At 39.8% G+C, this 7,971-nt stretch overlaps 1 non-coding gene across 1 annotated transcript; it reads left to right on the forward strand.

Annotated features, from left to right (window-relative positions):
• The first annotated feature begins 4,741 nt into the window (after window positions 1–4,741).
• LOC115870691 lies at window positions 4,742–4,848 on the forward strand. The gene has a single exon (XR_004046845.1). It is a non-coding gene; the product is annotated as a U6 spliceosomal RNA (small nuclear RNA).
• Window positions 4,849–7,971: the final 3,123 nt, after the last annotated feature.

The following is a 7,971-nucleotide window of genomic DNA, read 5'->3' on the forward strand; positions in this document are numbered from 1 at the left end:
CAAGGGCTCATGAGGGAGGGGAAAAATGAGGACCTAATGCCAGAGGCTTAAGTGGAGAGGAAATGTTTTGAGAATGATGAGGGCAATGAATGTCCAAATGCGCTTTACACAATTGATGTATGTATGGATTGTGATAAGAGTTGTATGAGCCCCTAATAAAATGATTAAAAAAAAATCTTGTCCTTAGATTGTTTTCTTTTTGATGTGATCGTGTATGCAAATCCTAAACCTATAAACTTTCTCAAACTTTTAAAAGTCTCATAACATCAACTTAAATATTTAATTTTAGACCATTTGTGAAAATTCAGTAAGGTCTTCTGTGCCAAGGGTATGTATTGTTGGAAAAGTAAACCTCACAAAACTAAATAAATTCTCTTACATACCTTTAAAAAGAAAAAGGTTTCTTTCTACTCCTGTTTTTTTTGTTTGTTTGTTTGTTTGGGCTTTTTTTTCTCCTCCCTCCACCTCCAAATGCTATTTTTTTTAATACTCATTCTGTTGGGGTTTTTAACATGAATGAGGGTTCTGTTTTAGCGCATGCCTTTTTATGTATTGTCAATGTAGTGAGATTAAGCTGACAGTTTTTCTGAGTAATATCCATGTGGCTCAAGCTTAGAAAATATACTTGTTTAAAAAAAGAAGAAGAAAATGTACTTGTTTATAATGGGTTCTTTAAAAAAGCTTTAGACATTGTGTTGCTGTTGTTGTCAGGGGAGGTCATGCTGACCCAGACTCTGCCCCACCCTGTTCTATTCGCTGTTATGTTTGAGCCCATTGTTGCAGCCACTGCGTCATTTCAACTTGTCCAGCGGCTTTCTATTTTTCGCTGCCCTTGTACTTTACCAAATATGATGTCCTTTTCCAGGGACTGGTCTCTCCTGACAACATGTCCAAAGTACACGAGGTGAAGTCTTCCCATCCTCTCTTCTAAGGAGAGTTTTGGCTGTACTTCTTCCAATACAGATTTGTTTGTCCTTCTGTCAGTCCATGGTACTTCCAATATTTTTTTCAGCCCACAATTCAAATGCATTGATTTTTCTTTGGTCTTTCTTATTCAATGTTCAACTCTGACTTGCATATGAAGCAAATGAAAGTGCCATGACTTGGTCAGGTGTTTCTTAGTCCTCAAAGTCACTTCGAGGATTTTAAGAGGTCTCGTGCAGTATATTTGTCCAATGAAACACATTTGATTTCTTGACTGCTGCTTCCATGAACATTGATTGTGTATCCAAGCAAAATGAAATCCTTGACAACTTCAGTCTTTTATCTCTTTATCATTATGATATTTGTCTGTTGGTCCAGTTGTTAGGATTTTTGTTTGTTTACACCGAGTTGCGATCCTTGATTTGAAAAAAAAAAATAAATTCCCAAAAGCCTTTAATAAGAATGGACAATTTGCTCAAAATTCAAATTCACTGGACCAATGGCAGTCAATCAGTTACTTCATGTTCCCAACCTTATCTGTGAATAATTTGACTGATATGTTAATGCTTCTTTGTAAACTTTCAAATAATTGTGAACTGTCCCTTTGTGTAATCCTGTCGGGAATTGCAGACTACATGCAGGAAATATAATTAAGCCTGCCTCTAATAAAATTAGGGGCCCTGGAGTGTCTATACTTCAGGGTCCCTTACACCTCAACTGCATCTCTCCATTTTTGTCTTATCTGTAAGTTTTCTCATAGCAGATTGTACCTTCTTGAACCTGTTCGATTTGTAAGATAAGAGCTGCTCTCTATAGTATCATAAAACTTGATATCCCACCAATTCCTGGAGCCTTGTTTTTCTTTAATGTCTTCAGTGTAGCTTGGATTTCTTCTTTCAGTACCATTGGTTCTTGATCATATGCTATCTCTTGAACGTTTGAATATTGACCAGCTGTTTTGAGTACAATGACTCTATGTATTCCTTCCATCTTCTTTTGATACTTCCAGCATCTCTCAATATTCTGTCCATAGAATCTTTCAATCTTGCACCTCAAGGCTTGAGTTTTTTCTTTAGTTCTTTCAGCTTAAGATATGCTAAGCATATTCTTCCTTTATGTTTTTTAACTCCAGGTCTTTGCATATTCTTTTATAAAACATTATTTTATCTTCTCAAGCTATCTATTGAAATTTCTGCTCAACTCTTTAACAGTATCATTTCTTCCCTTTGCTTTAGTTACTCTACTATCAAGAGCAAGTTTCAGAGTCACTTCTGACATCCACTTTGATCTTTTCATTCTTTCCTCTTTTTAATGACCTTTTGCTTTCTTCCTATATGTCATTCCACAGCTCACTGGGTCTTCTGTCAATAGTGTTCAATGCCTCAAATCTGTTCTTGAGATGTCCTCAAATCAGAAGTGGCATAGATTCAAGGTCATATTTTGACTTATGGATTTGTTTGAATTTTCTTCAGTTTGAACTTACACATGAGCAACTGATGGTCTCTTTCACAGTCAGCCCCTGGCTTCATTTTGGCTATTAGTCTTGATCTTCTCCATCATCTTTTCCCACAGATGTAGCCAATTTGACTTCTGTGTTTTCCATCTGGAGAAGCCCACGTGTATTTGCTGTTAATGTTGATGAAAAAAGTATTTGTGATTAAGAAGTCATTGTTCTTCCAAAGTCATTGGATTCTCCAGCTTTGTTTCTATCATCAAGGCCATATTTTCCAACTATTGTTCCTTCCTCTTTGTTTCCAATGTTTCCAGCCCAATCGCCAGTAATTATCAATGTAGTTTGAGTGTATGTTTGATCAATTTCAGATAGAAAAAATTTGTAGAATTCTTCAATTTCTTCATCTAGCTTTAGTGGTTGGTGCATAAATTGGAACGATAGTTGTAATGACTGGATATCCTTGTATACAGATAGATATTATTCTGTCACAAACAGCATTGTACTTCAAGATGGATCTTGACATATCTTTTTTTGATGGTGAATGTGATGCCATTTCTCTGGAATTTGTCATTTCTGGCATAGTAAACTGTCTGATTAAAAATGGTTAATATGATGGCCATTTAAAAAATGGCCAGTCCATTTTAGCTCATTAATGCCAAGTTTATCGATCTTTATGAATTTCATTTCAATTTTTACAACTTTCATTTTCCTAGGTTCATACCTCATACATTGCAAATCCAAATTATAAACAGATGTTTACAGCTGTTTCTTCTCAATTTGAGTCATTTCCCATCAGCAAATGAAGGTCCTGGCAGCTGTACTCCATTCACGTCACTATGGTCCCGTCTACCATGCGAAGGTAGCTGCTCCTCAGTCATATTCTGAGTGCCTTCCACTCCGACCAGCTCATCTTCTGCATGACGTCCGACATTGTTCCAGAGCCACTGGTGAGGTTTTCTGTATCTTACAATGGTCCACTGGTCATAAAGTTGTCGGGTGCTAGTTTTCCTGAAATGGACAGTCTATTCTTTCTTCGTAGTCTGTTCTTAGTCTAGACGCTCTGCTGAAACCTGCTCACTTTGGGTGACCCTGCTGGTATTTGAAATACCACTAACAGCTTCCAGCATCACAACAAGCCACCACGGTACTATGAACTGGTAGCCAAGTGGTAGAGACACTGATGAATCTATATCAGGATGATATGGTCCCTAATTGAGATTTTTGTCCTGAAGTTACCAAGTGTTTTAAGGATTTCAGTGGAGATAGTGCCTTGTTGAAACACAAGTTACTCCGTTTTCCAAGACTAAGTTCAAATAAGGGCCAATTCTTGGCCTGAGACTCTAGTTCCCACAGGAGCAGTACAGGTTGAACTAGTTTGATGAATTTTAGCATTGAATGTTAAGAGAGGAACAGTGATTAAAAAAAAAAGACTACCTTTTGGAGAAACTAAGAATATATAAACTTCCACACTTCCCCACTAAATCTGAGGCTGATGATCAGATCTTGTCTGAAAGTTGCTTCGACACTGAACTGGCAGCACAGGCATGGCAAAGTTGAGCAGCATCTCCATCCCTTGGGTGGAAAGGTTGCAGGAGTTTCACACAAGTGAAGGGGCCCTAAAGAAGATGGCAGGGATGTAATGGAGTTTTGCTAACAGTTCCTAAGGTGACCATTATGTGGGAAATAAAACCCCGACAGCAAAAGACTAGAAGATCCACTAGTGGAATGTACCGAGCTGGGGGGAGAGTGAAGTTGAGTTTTATCAGAATTCCCATGCCAACTTCCTACCAAGATCATACCATAAGATCATTTGGAGAACTAGCATTTGGTTACCTGCCACATGGAAGTAACTGATGGTGAACTGGTATTAAACAGGAAAACCTGAACAATCCACGAAAAGGGTTAGACAAGTGTAATAAATAGCTTTGTGGGTCTTCTAGCCATAATCGTTGTGACTCCCACATAGTGATTGTGTGGGTCTATGCAAACAAGGTACATGGACCCTGTGACTATTGATGTTATTTGTCATCTTCAGTGACACACATGACTTTCAGTTGTTTGGCAGTTATATGCTGATGTTATTATCCTCCAGTGTTTCAATTTCTGATCCTATGTACCTTGACTCCATTTTGTGATGTGTTATAAATCGTAGCCGCTATGCATGTGATTATGGTCTCATTGGGAGTGAGTTGTCCATTATATTAATAAGGCAGCATGTATATTTAGTCACTCCCTTACTAGAGAGGCACCTTAAGTCACCACCCTTGCCCTAGTTACCCTTAGCACTCTTATTCAAGTCACACCCTTGCAGTATCTTGCTCAAGGAAGGACATTTCCTTGAGAGTATGGTCTATATTCAATATAGTGTTCACTTCAGCAGCACATATACTACAATGGGAATGACACAGAGAAAATCAACATGGCCCCTAGGCAAAGATGACATGAAAACGTGTGAAGCATTCTATATCCAATATATATGTATGCTCTGGCAGAGTTAATTCTCCAGCTCTGGATCCTGAATCTGGTTTGTCATCACCTGAGTGCTGGTACTTGGAACTTGAGCCAGCAACCTGTCATCTTCATTGCCTAGGTTTAGCTCTTGTAACCATGTGAGTCAGGGGAAGCCTTTGGCTCAATACTTAACCCAGAGATTTGGGGAGTTGCTAGCATTCACAACCATGTGAACCATTTTCTTGATGTTTCATGAATTCCATAAGATGATGCAGTGAATTACAGAACCTAAAGACAGGAGAGGGATTACTGTGGGAGGAGAAATAGTTGATGTTAAAGATAATGGGCTGGAACACCAGTTTGAAAAAGTTGGATATTTGGAACACCTTTAAAGAACCACCTTATAAGAATGAGCTTTGTGCCGATCTTTATTTTGTAAATTATTCATTCAAATGTCCCCATCATCTGAGGAACTCCCAATAAGTGAACTGAGCTTCTCCTCAAACTCACCTGAAGCCCTGAGCCTTAAGGCTGAAACTCTAGTGTAAAAAGAAGCCGATGACTGCTATTCCCAGGATATACAACTGGCAGTCGTTGGACTTTGGTTTGGATCTCTGTCTTGAAGATGCCCCATGAAGGATGGGCTGGGGCTATCATACTTACTGTTCTAATGCTCTTGCTTTATTATGCCATGTATTAATCTGGTAGGCATGGTTCTGCTACTGTCAATGAATCTCACTGAAAGTTTCACCCTATCACCAATCTCCACTGTTTGGGTAAATAGTACTTCATCTGTATAAGTCAACAATTCATGTATTTCTATCTAAAAGGCAGCCTCTGCATGTGCACTTTCCTTTTCTCATCAGTGTTTAAACTTTATAGCACTGGTTAAATTAGTGACAACGAATTCAGATTGTTGGCCAACTGTAGTCCCTTGTTCCTGTAGTTGTTCTTTTATTGGCTATCAGTCAGGGACCACCCCAAAGCTCCTAAACTCTGCCAGTATTCCTTGGCACACAGCCCCTCCATCTTTAAGCCAGTACTGATATCTGAAGCCCACTTGCCTTTGGAGAAAGGGCATGCAAGCTACAGTGGTGGTTGCCATGCTCAGTGGGTACCTTTAGGGGCCAGAGAACCCATACCCTGGAGGCTAGCCCTCTCTTTCTTGTCACTCAATTTTATGCTGCACTGTGGTGATGTGTGAAACTGTCTAACCACAGCAACCAGCACTGAAGACATGAGGAACATGTATTGACAAACACAACATTGCAATGGGCTGTTATGTAAGTACCGGGCTGTTTATTTAATTCACTGCTACTCAGACTTGCAGATTAAAAAAGAAAATAGCACTTTTTCTCCTTAAAATTATTCCTGAGCCTGCCCTACAGTTTAATTAGAAAACTAATTAAATGTTCAGTCTCTCAAATATGGCCAGACTGGATAATTTAAACAGCTGTTTTCAGTGCCTCCTACACAGATATGGTCAGTCTTTTTCTCAGATTTTCCTCATCCCCTGCTTCTTTCCTTAAGTGGGTGGTGGGTCCCACTTAATCTTATGCTGTGCTTTCAGTTCTCATGTCCCTTGGTTTTCAGCCCAACATCCCTGTCCACTTGCTCATTCACAATCTGCTAGCCCGGTAATGCCACCCAGAGGTTAAAGCCCATTCCCAGGTAGACAAATCTGATCCCATTTTGATTGCACTGAGAACCCCTTGTCCTTAGCAGCTGCTTGCTTTTCATTTCTCCGGAGAAAGAAGTGGCAGTCTGCTTCCACAGAGATGGTAGCTTGGGAAGCCTATTCCAGAGGGTAGCTAGGAGTCAGGGTCCGCTCGATGGCAGCGGGAATAGGTGCTTCATTTCTGGCTAAAAGATGGCGGTGCGGTGGGGGGAGAGGACACAGCTTTCTTGATTTCCAGTGTAGCTACGTCGTTGTTCGTTGTCTTTGAGTGGCCTCAGGCCCCCAGCAGCCTTGGGTCACAGAAAGAGAGGTCCCTTGGCCCTGAGCCGTCTTCGTATTTGAGCACATTGTGATGGTTGGTGTGTCAAGCCATCTTATTTCGGGTTTCCTTTATTTTCATTAGCTCTCTACTTTCTCTACAAATGTGGTATATTTTTAATTTGACATTTTATGCAGCATTTCCATATGTACAAGAAAGTGTACCTATTGTTCGAACACTAAGTGTTGACCGGAAAACTGACTCCGTTTTTACAAATGGAATTGAATCAATTAAACAACCGGTGCATCAAATTGCCAAGTTAAAACCGAGGGAAGGGGGCCCGTTTCACAGAAGGTCCAAGTTCCCTTCAAGGCCTGCCAAAATCCTTGTCGCTCGTCATCCCAAAGACAAACTCAATTAGTAGGCTTGCTTCCTCAGTTCTTTGAGACATTTTCATATGTTGCTTGAAAAATTATCATCTTATCCTATACTAAAATGTTTAAAACCTTAAAAAAATTTTTTTTACATTTAAAAAAGTATTCTAGTGACATACCAGTCACTTGCTTTTTTGTCCACTAGGGGCTGTCGGGGCCTCTCCAGATGAGCACAGACCCACCCATTCCTTTCCCAGCCTCATGGCACAGCGTACAGTGTATGCATCTACAACAGTCATCAGTCACTTCATGTCTTTTGGATGTTCTTGGTGTTTCCAGTGTTTTCCTATGAGGAGCTTTATAGTGAACATGCTCGAGCATGTGTGTGCGTTCCTAAGTGCCAGCATTCCTCAAAAAGAGACACTAAGATCTAGGATTTTGGAGTCACAGCACACGTTTTTGTTTAAACCCACATTGCCAAACTGCCTTTCAAAGCGTCTGTGTCAATTTTCTACTCCCACCTGCAGTGTATATGTGCTCCTGTTTTCTCACACCTTTATCAATATGTTCTATCAAAGTGTTTCATTGTTGATGCTCATTGGCTGATTGTACTTTTTTTGCTCTATATTACCTATATCCCTATCTTTCCATGCCTCTATTGATTTGTTTAGAGTCCTCCGTCCCCCACACCTTTGTTTTCTAAGAGTTGTGTTAGTCTGGGTAGACTAGAGAAACAAATTCATAGACACTCATGTGTATATGAAGGAGCTTTATATACAAGAGCTGTTGAATATTGAGAAAACATCCCAGCCCAGTCCAGATCAAGTCCATA

Source organism: Echinops telfairi, unplaced genomic scaffold (assembly GCF_000313985.2).
Source record: "Echinops telfairi isolate 266 unplaced genomic scaffold, ASM31398v2 ScPeMD7_2;HRSCAF=8, whole genome shotgun sequence".
In the NCBI taxonomy this organism is placed as follows: domain Eukaryota; kingdom Metazoa; phylum Chordata; class Mammalia; order Afrosoricida; family Tenrecidae; genus Echinops; species Echinops telfairi.